Source organism: Oenanthe melanoleuca, chromosome 6 (genome assembly GCF_029582105.1).
Source record: "Oenanthe melanoleuca isolate GR-GAL-2019-014 chromosome 6, OMel1.0, whole genome shotgun sequence".
Taxonomy (NCBI): domain Eukaryota; kingdom Metazoa; phylum Chordata; class Aves; order Passeriformes; family Muscicapidae; genus Oenanthe; species Oenanthe melanoleuca.
In genome coordinates, this window is record NC_079340.1 from 30,577,199 (window position 1) to 30,589,420 (window position 12,222).

At 39.4% G+C, this 12,222-nt stretch overlaps 1 protein-coding gene across 1 annotated transcript in view; it reads left to right on the forward strand.

Moving 5' to 3' along the window:
* Positions 1–3,902: 3,902 nt before the first annotated feature.
* The window catches only part of TACC2 (transforming acidic coiled-coil containing protein 2), a 124,392-nt gene continuing 116,072 nt past the window's right edge, over positions 3,903–12,222 (forward strand). Inside the window, exon 1 of the mRNA XM_056494411.1 lies at positions 3,903–4,006. The gene's annotated coding sequence lies outside the window, so the exon portion shown is untranslated. The remainder of the gene's footprint in view (positions 4,007–12,222) is intronic.

The following is a 12,222-nucleotide window of genomic DNA, read 5'->3' on the forward strand; positions in this document are numbered from 1 at the left end:
ACCACCTCCCTGGGAACCTATTTCTAATGCCTAAGTACCTAAACGGTGAAAAACAACATTCTGCTATCTACCGGAATGTCCCTGTCTCAGCTTACAGCCACGTCCTGTGGTGGTGTCGCTGCAGGCCCGGCAGGGACCCAGCTCACTGCACCCTCCTGCAGTCAGCGATGAGGACAGCCATGGAGACCCCCCGAGCATCCTTTCCTTGAGGCTAAAATCCCCCAGCTCCCTCAAAAGAGCTCTCTGGAAACTCTCCAGCGCCTCAATGTCCTTTTTATAGCGAAGAGCCCAACACTGAATGTACCATTTGAGGTGTGGCCTCACCAATGATGAGAACAGGAGGGTGATAACTTTAGTGGTCCTACCTGTCCCTGCAAAATAAAAATCATAACACTTAGCCCTTCATTGTTGATTAATACTATTATGTGGTTCTAATTGTCATAGTGGGGGTTTTAAGGCATTTTTGGGAATATTGTCTTAAACATCTTCATAGATCATCTTGATTCAGTATACAGACATGGATCTACTTCAGTTTCCCCAAACCAGTACTTCAGCTGGACTACAGCCTGCAACTATGCACAAGTTATCTTTCAAAATATATATTTAAAATAGGTAATACTTAATTGAACATTAATAAAATATATTTGAACTCTTGAACAATTTTCTATTCTTTGTGGGACTTGTAGAGTGCTGTCAAATTTGCATTGCAAATTCAATATGAATAATTTGCTTTCAGATGGTGACACAGAAAGGCTCGAGAGAGGATCCAAACAAGACTGGGGCCATTGTACACTGCAGCACACAAACACATGGTAAAAAATATTCAGGATGCAAATACAGGCTCAGCAAATGTGAGTTACAATTTTTTACTGTCATCCCACTATGCTTCTAGGAACTCAGCGTTCCACAGTAGTGCAAGAAATTTTTTTCGAGAGTTCTGCTTGTCCAGATGATCAGATCTCTGCTTTCTAAGCTATTATTGTGTATCTGTGCCAATTGTTACTGTCAACAGTGACAATGGTAACTACAAGATTTTCCAGTTGTCTTTACACACCAAGACTATTTTTTGTCTGATGTTCATTCAGTTCTCATCTATGCATACACATAAAATCCTGTTCTCATTGAAGTGAGAAGACTCACATAAAGGAATCCTAAAATAAACATTTCAGATCTACTAGGAGAGTTTCACCATGTGCAGAGATCGCCATTCCCTCTTTTGCTCCTCTCAGGTCAGAAATGAATGTAGAGTTTCTGGCATTGAGCAGCAGATCTCCAACTGGTTTCTAACTCCTAACATTGTACAATTTGTATATACCATGATCATACAGGTACTGTATTTCAGCAAGCAAAAGTCAGTTTCCAGTGTCACCAAATAACGAGCAATAATGTGTTTCTTTATGGTGCTGAGCAGTGAATTACAAGAGGGATTCACAGTGCATCTCAGCTTGGGAATTGCACAGCACGACAGTGCTCTTATCTAGAGCCCCTAAAATGTGGCTCTACCACTGTTTCATTTCCTATCAAATCTAATCACTTGTCCAGTTCTGGAAATTGGCCTCCTGATGTGAATGTCCCTGATTTGGTAGCAGATGTTCCCAGGCATTAATGGAAAAAGATTTGTCTTTAAATGAGACATTTTAGTCACTGCCCAGGAGCGTTGCTTATGATTTTGAAGCATAAACCTCTTTGCTTTTCCCTTGATTACACCAAACTAAATGCTCCTGTTCAGGATGAAGAGATAAAGCAAGAAATTAGTTGTCTAAAAACATGGCAACACAGGATCTGTTGCCCATTGATGGCTGTTGCTGATATAAAGTTAATCCTGGTATCTGAAATGGGGCCTGGACTAATTGAAAACATCAGAAATAAAACATCTGAGATATTTGACATTCAGCTGCCAGCTCTGCAAGCAAACACAGATGAGAGGAAGCTCTTTTAATGAGTGCAGCTAATTAAAAAAATTGTTTTAGTAATGCAGAAGTGTGAATTAGTATACTTGGTTCTTGCAAGCAGCTTTTATTTTTGTATTTACAAATAATCCTGTGGGAGGTGAAAATCTGGCACCAGATATTCCCTCAGCAGTGTGGATTAGGTTACAGTCCATCATATCACTATAAACATTGTGCCTGTCTAAGATGGTATTTTCAGAGGAATATGAAAGAACAATTATTAATAGAACAATGAAAAAAACCAGGGCCCAGTTTGGTGGGATGTCAAGGAAAAAATCCTGGTAGAATCAAACCCTCTCTGGCACCAGAAACACTTTTTTTCCAAGGACTTGGAAGGTTTCACTGAGTGAAAGACTGACACCAGGTTGCTACAACAACATGTGGAAGTCATGTTGCTGGAGGCCAAAATGCTGAAAACCTTCCACTTTTTCCCTACAATCAAAGAGCAGTGTGGAAAAAAAAAAAAAAATAAAATCTTTGCAAGAAGGAGTAAGGAATATATGTTCATATATCAATGGTGCCTCAGAGTGGAGAATAGCCAGAACAGCTGCAGCCTTGGTGGTCCATCCAGCATGTCTTGAATGGAGGAATAAACAAATTAAAAGCAAATGGGAAACAATGTCAGATTTTTGCAAAAGCAGAAAGTTGATTAATGTTCTAAAGATTTGTGCACATATTTTGCATAACTGGATGGCAATTTTTGGACATAAGAATTTTAATGTGCTAATCACTTTTGTGTTCCCAGAAAATTCAGAAATTATTTCTTATAGCAGTCTTTAGAAATTATCACCTCTTAGACTTTGCCAATATAATGCAAACGACTGACTCAAGCCTAAGCACTTCTGTTATAGGCTTAATCCTACCCCAGCAATCATTTCTTCATATCTTGTGCTGATGTGGATATATTTATATTTATATTTATATTTATATTTATATTTATATTTATATTTATATTTATATTTATATTTATATTTATATTATTTATATTTATGTGTTTAAAGGCCTGTAACTCACAACTTATTAGGAAAGCAATGGTTTTCTCCTTTCTGGAACAGTGTATTCCAAGGGAAGATTTTCCAAAAGTGCCATGTAAGTGAAAACATGCTCTGCTTAAAAGACATTTCTGTGATTGGTGTAGGTTTCCCATTGCAGTGCCGTGTGCTTTGGGGGTTTGTGGGTGAGACAGCTCTCTGCTGAAGTGGCATGGCTTGCTTCCCTGAAAAGCTCACACATGTGACACTCCAGCTCCAACCACTCCATCCAAACCAGTGGCTGCAAGCTCCAGCTCATCCCATGTGGGAAGAGGCAAAGCTGCATTCCCTCTTTCCTGCCCATGTGGGCAAGAGAAAACTGAGCACAGGCAAAGGGATGAAGAATGCAACAGAGGCAGAAGACTTCTCTTTCCTTCTCTCCATCCTGCCAGGTAATCTGCCAGCATTCCTAGGCTTTGAATGTTTATCCTGAGCCCCAGCAAGGCATTCCTTAGGAAATATGCAGAGCAGCGCTCTTGCAGTGGTTTTCTTAAGGCAGCTGTCACTTTCAGCAGTGCTGTTGTTATTTACATTTGTCACGTGTGAAATGGATCCATTTTCCCAACCTTTGCTTGGGAGGTCAGGTGAAAGGGACAGCCTGATACTTGGGAGTTGTTACAGTCCTGGAGTAAAAAGCCAGAGGGTAAAATTCCAGTTACATTGGTATAACATGGAACTTGTCTCCCTGCCTTAGAGAATCCATATCCCAACAAATCCAATGACAGTGCCAATGTGCTGCACCCAGTGTGCAGGACCTGTCCTGTGTCATTCCCATCCAGCAACTGAGAATTCCTCTGCAGAACTGATGTGTCATAGCCCCACAGGTCCCTGGGTCAGATTCCTTACACTTCATAGCTCTCCAGCATAGTGTTCTCAAACATCAGCCAATTCACATTAATAGAACACTTTCATGTGATCCAGGGAGAAAGGGGATCCACACACCAGCTAGGAGGGAAGGAGTGCAGAAGGTTATAAAACTCAGGGACAGAGTGGTGCATTTTCATTTTTGGTCTAGAGGAAAATTGGGTAAGTAATTTTTTTATTAGTTCTTTAAATTTAAAATTGTCTAGACTCAAAACAGTTTACTAATTATGCTTTAGACATTACAAAAAGGCATAGGGAGTGTCTGACAAATAAAAGATTTTTTTTCCTCTGTACCAGAAAAAAAGAGTGTCTCCTTTGAGGTTCTGTAGTTTCATGATCTCTTGTATAACTTGTTTTACAATCCCATACCCTATATAGTGTGTCTACAGGATGATGTCTTGTTTAGTCAGTATCTCTCTAAGACCAAGAGACTAATCATTAAATGTGCATGTCCTAAAATAGCTGTTTTAAAAACAAGTTACAACATTACAGACTGTCATAACTATTTGCAAATGCTGGAGTTGTTAAATGTGGCTCTCTTCCACTTGTTCTTTTTTTTTTTTTTTTTTTCTTTTTTCAGAAATAGTTCTAAGAGTTTGTGTCAGAAAGTGTTGCTTTTTGTTTTGAAGTTGCCATGTAACAACAAGAATGTGTGTTTCTCATGCAGAATTTCAGGGATGAAATGAGCTGGCTGCTCACTAGACAGATTATGCAGATGTTTGATGATGTTCTTAAGTGAGAGCTGTCTACAATGTTTTGTCTTTCATGCATAGCAAAGTTTATTTCAGTCTGCAAAACACAACACTGAGCAGTTGAAGATATAATATTGCCTCTGGTGACCCAAAACTTACAGATCTTCGGGTAGTTGAAGTCACTTCCCGTCTTACACACCAGGAGAACCAATTAAATCAAACTAAGATTAGCAAAAATTTGATGGTTACTGTTTTTAACATTGATGACGTAGTATTGAATCTATTGTCAACACGTAAATCCATACTTCAGTTATTTCTGGATTTTATTATTTAACAGGGTTCATGTTATCATAATAATTTGGAAACTGTAAGTTTAATAAAATGGGTTTATCTTCAGGCAAAACTAATGATCTTATTGACAGACACAGGACGACAATGGCAGGCATGCTTTTATCTGTATTTTAAAGCAGATATTTCCACAAAATAAAAAATTAAATTGAATTAAAAACACAGTATCCATAGCTTGAATTTTGTCTTTGTGATTCAGCTATTCAGGATCAACCTCTTAACTACCTAGGAATAGACTTTTTTTCCTTTACAGATGGATTAGAAACCTACAGTATACATGCAGGAGTTAAAAAAAACAAAACCCTACCCTTCATGTCAAAATGTTTTCATTACAGATTCAAATGCTAATACACAGAATCTATAAATCTTATTTTATAAGGATTTTGGACAGGAAAACGTGCCGGTAGTTGACCAGAAAAGTCAGAGGGGCCTATGGGTGGATGATCTAATCCTCATTGGCTTAGTTCTAAATAACCTGACATCTGCATCTCCATCTGCATCACACCCAGTCATTTTTCCATCTCTGAGGCAGAGTCCTGTGACAATGACAGGCTTGGGTGTCCTGGCCTGAGGAGATCACTTTGCACATGCAGGAATTGCCTAGTTAGTGTTTTCATCAAGCATTTTAACTATCTGTGGGAAGCAACCCAGGCTGGGGAAAATCCAATCTAAGCTGATCTGAGTTACATTATAGTTGGGGTTTTATCAGTAAAGTCCACAGGTCTGAGAGGAGAAACATTTTACCCTACTTCTATGATCTAGGCTTAATGCTAAATGAATGGCTTAAGTGCAGTTAATTGATTCCACATTTAATTGCAGAAACTAATAGTTTGAAGAGTTGCTCTGCTGACAGCCAGGATAAGAGTTGAGCCATCAGAGATTATAGTTTTTATTTTTCTAGACATAATCCCTTTTAAGTACTGTGTTCTAAAAATGACATTGTGAAATAAAGTCTGATTTAAGTTGTGTATGTTTTCTTTAGAAGCTCTTTAATGCAGGATCCTATGAAAATACAGCAGTTGGTCAAGATCCATATACAGAATATACAAGCCTCAGCAAGCTTGACAAAATACTGAACTATATATTCTTGCCAAATTAAATTTGTCATTAAATGCTAGTTAGGACTTGACAGACTCATTTACTTCCCTGGTTTCCCAGCAAGCATAAGATCAAACCAGCACTCTTTATTCTTGGTCAAACCCAAGCTTCAGCCAGCTCTGAGTCCTTGCAAATGGATTCAGATATTTATATTTATTTTCTTCATGTGTAAACAGCAGTGTGCTGCAGGGAGTTTTGTAGGACTTTAATGGGTCCATGCATAAATAAAAGGTAAGAATGATTTATTTTATTACCTAGATGCAATCTGCTTTTCTGATTATAAGTAATCAGAAAAGATTTGCTGGTTCATGGCAACCTGACTGGGTGAAAACAGTTTTTTCTTGCTACCAAAATATAATGTGATTAATATAGTGCTAATATTTTTGTTTTGATATAAGGAACTGCCATATTTTCTACAGAAATATTTTAGAAGGGAAATGGACCAGTAGAATTGTGAGTAAGACAGCAGAATAATGAGATAATCTCCCTAGAAACAATGAAATAAACCAGAAAACTTTATCAGTGAACCAACACTATAGATGTTTCTGCAGAATAGATGTGAGGAATTGACCAAGTGAGATAAAGGAATTATTTGGTAAATATTATTTCAGAGCATTTTGTCTCATTCCCAAAACGTGTTTCCCCCAGCAGATATGTAAAAAAAATACCTCTTTTGGGGAGATACTAAAATAGGGAAGGATTTCTTCCTCAGCTCTGTTTTCTGTGATTCTGTGAAGAGACAGCCAAACAGCACGATTTCTGTGCACTCAAGGTTCACTGTCAGATTTTCACAAACCCTCCAAAAGGGCAGAGAGGATCCTTCTAAATCTTCTGAAGCACAAACGATTTTTGATGTTGACAAACTGACATCGTGAGCAGCTCCTGGTTGAAGCCAGAAGCACAATTGCTGCAGTAAGGGAAGTGGCAGGGGTGGGAAAGAACAAAGAAGCTGTTCATGAGTATCAAAATCCCAGTTTTTACAGCACAGCTTCATAAATCTGCAGGTTTTGACCTTATCTGCCTGGATTTTAGTGTGTGCTTTGAGCATGAATTCTCCAGTTCAGGGGGATGTGTGTGCTCCATTATGCAAAGCTGTCAGTTCTAACAGCAGTGTGATCTGTTGCCTTTTTTCTGTGTCTGTTTTATTTCTACAGCATATTGATACTACTGAAAATCCAGGAATTATAAGTATCTGTGGTGATAAGCTGCATGCCTACTTTTTTACATTGCCTGTTACTCACAGTTTCCATGCCACTTGCAACTGTAAACTGAAAATTACACTTAACCACTTTCTTGATGAGAAAGACCTGATTTTAGCCACACTTTTGGAACATCACACAGTTTTATTGAACCCATATGAAAAATCTCTGCATGATACAAGGGGCAGGAGGTTTAAATTCATGGTCTACATAAAGTGGGGGGTTTTTTTCAATTTCTTTGGTAGACTCTTTAATCACACAGTGCTCACACCAAGGGGGGAAATGTATCAGGAGCACTGACTATGTTAATATTCTTACATTCTAATAAACGAGCCTTAATATTTCTTAATTGTCCTACGTGCAATATTTAGTTCCTGCATGAAGACTCACCAGCCCAAAACAAATATTTCAGCCATGGTACTATTAAACCCTTTCTACTGTACAGTCTCATGATATCATTTTGTGGCAGGTTCTGTTTTTACATATGAAGGTTAAAGAGGTTTGAGTCAATCCATGGGCTATCACACTTTTCAGAGAAGAATATTACTCCTTTCTACAGAGGAGTTCATCAAGTAATCTTTAAGAGTTTGCTCAAACAAGAGGAAAAGACTCACATTTGGATACAAGAAGAAACCTAAATCTTTATTCCCATGAACTTTAAACGGGACAAGCAATTTTAGGCATTATTTTGTGCTCATTCCACTGACTTGAAATATTTAATATACACATTTTGGTACTAGTGACTGGTACTTAGTTGCCTGCATGCTGTCATGGTTTCATGTTTAAAGTAGAAATTTTATATATTCAATGTTACAATCCCTGCTTCAAAGTGCCAGTGCATAATTATGTATAACAACTATTTTGTGGGTCTGGTCTCCAGGGAACCCTCCCCAAACCAAAACTGAGATTAAGGTACTGTAAAGCCTGCAGCCAGCATATTCCTTAATGATGATGAAATGCCAATGAAAAAATACACCTGTAAATGAAAAGTGAACGTCTGAAACTGGATATTGTTCATATTAGTGGAAAATGAGAACATGAATATAAATAGTGGAGACCCAGCTGGAGAAGGCAATAAGTTATAAGAGTTTAAATCTGTCATTAGGTGAAGCTGATTAGGTTTAGGTCTGTCAGAAGGATGAAGAGTTGTGCCATCTGTAACAACAGTGAGCAGCTTAGGTAACTTTATCTCCACCAACCACCAGGGATCACCAGGACCACTTCCCACCAGCACAGCATTAGATCATCTCCTAAAAAAGCCACTGCCACAGAGGCAAACATCAAACCCAGTCTAGAGGGGGATAATGCAGTTCAGGCACCATTTGTTGTCACCAGGTCATGATAAACACACAGAAGACTGGCTGTAATTGACTTCTCTCAATCTTGTTTTGCAATTCTGATTAGCTAAATCAAAGGAATCAGGGGAAAATAGGTTTATAATTTACATTAAGCTTAAACATTAATTCATTACGTTAGTTTTAACATGGTAACAGGTATGAAACTATGGTAATGTCTGTAAGGAAGCATTCTTATTAGCATGCAATTATTATCCTTTGGAAAAAAGCACATAAAATTATTTTAGCCTTACTGTAGGGTTGCTTGGGGTTTTTTTATTTATGATATCTTTGAAGATGATGTTACTCTCCATAAAACTGTTCTTGACTGACTGTACAAATAAGCCTGAGGAAGCATTTTGGTCCTGATTAGCCCTGAAATGTGATGGAGTCTTTTTGTGCAGAGTTAGATCATCCTTAGAAAAGTCCATAATCCAGGGAATATCCCATGTAAAATATAATCTCTTCTTTTAGAACAGTAATGCCAAATCAAACCAGTAATCATCTTCATTCTGTATCATTATTCTGAGGGCTGAACACCAGCTGTACTTTCCTGCAAAGCCCAGGATTACACAACATATTAAAGGCCTGATCACTCAACTCCCCTGTGCCTCAATTTCTGCTTTTGTAAAATGTCAGCAGCATTCTCCTGCTTTGTGAATTGGTGAGGAACTTGACAAGTAACCCAACTAAATGCTTATTGTACATCTAAGTGTTGTATTTACTTGATTTAACTATTTTCAAGGTGCAGAAGTCTGAAGAAACTCAACAAATTTAGTTTCAAAGTAAATATTTTTTCATCCAAACTTGGGAATCTTTGTAAACAACTTATGAGCTCTATCTTGACTACAATTTCAGAGGTCAGTGACTCAGTTCCCAGAGTTAGTCCTGCAAAAACCTAATACAGTTGCTTGGACTAGAATATGAAATCTAACCCCTGTCTGGCTATTAACAAGTTGTCTTGATGTGCAGCTCTCCTGAGAGATTTATTTTCACAGCCTGCTCTCACTACTGATAAAACACAGCATTTCTGGAGTACAAGTATTGACAACTGTGAAATATTCAATAGCTGAGTTTTTATCTAATTTATTCTCACTCAGTGATCTAACAGCTATCATGAAATTATTAAAAACAGCCTCAGGCTAAATGGCCTCTAAGTGAGGATGAAGGATATAATCTGCATAAGATATCTGCCTTTATAAATATGTAATATATGCATGTGTGTATATGTGTGACTGTGTGGTAGCTGCTATGTACCTGTGTTGTGTCAGCAGAAAGAAAACCAGTAAACATCCTCCCCTGAGCCCAAGGAGAGTCTCTGAGTGCTGGAGGCTTTCCAGGAGCCTGAGAACGAGTCCTCCTCTCCTGGATGTTTGTGTGGGCACAGAGGGTGTGTGAGCACAAAGCCCAGAAAGCAGCTGCAACCTGCCAAGCCTGGCATGTCAACACACACCTCAGGCCAGGAAAGAGGGAGATTAAATCCTGCTGCCATCCACAGAGAGGGACAGACTGCTGCTGGCAGCTGGTTCAGAGCCACAGCCAAAGCAGAACGAGCAGGAACCCCTTCTCCCTTCCCAGATTTATTCTGCCTCTTCCCTGCCCTCCCTTTGCTCTCAGAAATCCATCCCTGTGGCAGCTCTGCTCTCCCTTGTGTTTCCACTGAGTCTCTTGGAGAAAAAGGGGAAAGCAAGAAAAAGAATTTGAAGGAGGAAGGACCTGAAAAGAGGCAAGAAATAATTCATCCTGTGGTGCATTCTTCCCAGGCCCTACATGTGCCTCTGTGTTAAGCCAACAGATCCCCACCTTGTTTCCTCCTGTGCCTCACACAAAGTGGATTTTTTGTCTCTCTGAGCCAGGTCCCACCTTTCCCAGTGCTGAGACTGGTCACCAGAACAGGGAGACCAGCTTGAGGAGCAGACAACAGCTTCTAAAAATCCTCCCCTCACATCAGCCCTCCCACTGCTGCTTCCAGAATATTGCCCCAAGTCAGAGGGCATGTTCTTGCTGCCTCAGCTGTGAGATTTAGGAACAGAAATTCCTCACTTTTTGCATTTAGAGTGTGAAAACGCCTGTAAACTTTGTCAAGTTGGCTATGGGCATGACTTCTACAGTCATATATGTCTCATAACACAAGTGTTGGGGAGATATTGTTCATAAATCATAATTAGCTGTTTATAAAAGGCCGGCAGTAATAATAAGGAAATAATTTGCAGTCCTGCACAATGATAGGCACAGATTGACCAGGTGAGCTATGTAGGTCAGCCTCCCCTAGAGCTCCTGAGCCCTATTACCTGGTGGTGGTGTTCAGAACTTAAACAGGAATCTGTGTCCAGCTCTCCACAGCTGGAATGTGCACATGGACACGGAGAGAGAATCAGTGCACAGAGCTCTGGGTTTTGTCTGAATCCACAGCCTCCCCACTGGCTGAAGTGCTGCATATGGAATCTGGTGAAAAACTGCTGGTATAAATGTGGTTTGGAAAGAGAAATGTTCCAATACTTGGAAATTCTTATTTGGATCATATATATTTTATGAAAAGCTTTTGGCATCACTTTTAAGAACTAAGCCCACTGCAGTACTTTGACATCTGCAACCAGTGCAGCAGAAGGGAAAGTACGTGACCTGAAAACATTTAATGCTCAATGCACAAGGGAAAGATTCTTGAGATCCACAGATGCAGGCATTGAGCACCATTTTAGGCATCCTGAGATGGCCATGACATCCTCATGGGACTAGCAGATAAAACACAAAATTATCAGAGAGAGGCAGTTAAGGGATAAGTAGAATACAACAGAATCAAACTTAAGATTCCCATAATCACCTCTATTTATTATTGCTTGAAACTACATAGTTTTAGGAAAATTCTGTTAAGAGCTGAAATGATAGACTTTCTTCTTTCAGCTGAGAAAATATTACTAGAAAGCAAGTAAACCAAAATTATACAGCACTTCCATGTTTTCATAGGAAGGGCACCTCCTGATGGAGGTTTCAACATTAACTTAAATCCCAGCAGAGTCTGATACCTGGAGCATGCTGAGGAAGCCAGTGCTGACATCCTAGTTTTGCCACTTGGTGAGCTTTTTTACTCTGGGCAAATCCATTATTCTCCAAAGCAATATGTGCCTTCTGCACTTCTGTGCCATGAAACATGCCTTAAACATCTGAAGGATGCAGGAGTGCCCTGAACTGCCATGTGGGGCTGATTAGAAGCAATGGAAGTATGTCATCAATTGGATTTTTCCAGGTTGTCATCCTGATTGAAAATTAGCCAGAAATGGGAAGAATAACTTTAAACTTTCATAACCTGTTTTTTAAAACTTGCTTTCATGTCATAGTGAGGGTACTGAGCATCCCCTTTCTTTTCTTTCACACTTGTACATGAAGTGGGGCTCATCACCAAGGCTGGGCTGCATCCTCTGCTGTCCTCTGAATCTCAGTCCTACACGGGCCCAGTGATGTGATCTCCACAGGCAGTTTCTGCTTCTCTTGGGGGAAGGGCACCAAAATACTATTTCACAACTCACAGAAATCCAGCTCAGCTTTCCGTTGCCAAGCGACATCACGGTTTTACAGCAGATCCAGCTGCTGATGTTACCAAGCAACATCCTTCCCATCAAGTGGTGCACTTGAAAGTCATTACTTGTTTATTAATTCTCATGATGAGTTATGGTTTGCCCCCCAGATCTTGGCATTTGTTCTTCCAGAAT